This window comes from Penaeus monodon, chromosome 21, assembly GCF_015228065.2.
Source record: "Penaeus monodon isolate SGIC_2016 chromosome 21, NSTDA_Pmon_1, whole genome shotgun sequence".
Taxonomy (NCBI): domain Eukaryota; kingdom Metazoa; phylum Arthropoda; class Malacostraca; order Decapoda; family Penaeidae; genus Penaeus; species Penaeus monodon.
This window is the reverse complement of record NC_051406.1, coordinates 42,706,450-42,706,702: the sequence shown is the minus strand read 5'-3', so window position 1 is coordinate 42,706,702 and position 253 is coordinate 42,706,450. Positions and strand designations below refer to the sequence as shown.

General features: G+C 29.2%; 1 protein-coding gene across 1 annotated transcript in view; it reads right to left on the bottom strand.

Annotated features, from left to right (window-relative positions):
* LOC119586684 overlaps positions 1–253 on the bottom strand; it is a gene marked incomplete at its 3' end in the record, with an annotated part of 31,110 nt that overhangs the window by 14,645 nt on the left and 16,212 nt on the right.

Genomic DNA, 253 nt, shown 5'->3' with positions numbered 1-253 from the left:
GGAGTTTGCATATCTAAATACACAGACGAAATATGAATTGAATTTCGTTGCGTACTGTTTCCCCTTAGGTATCATAGCTAGCGTATGTGTACCGTACATTTGAATGAGATAAGATGATGATTGTATAAATAAATTAAACGAAATATATTCGCCGATTTCGATATATATTTAATTACCATCATTCGTAGTAATTTACGAAATATCTAATAAAAAACTGAGATATTTACAGATAAAGAAAGGATAGAATTTGAAC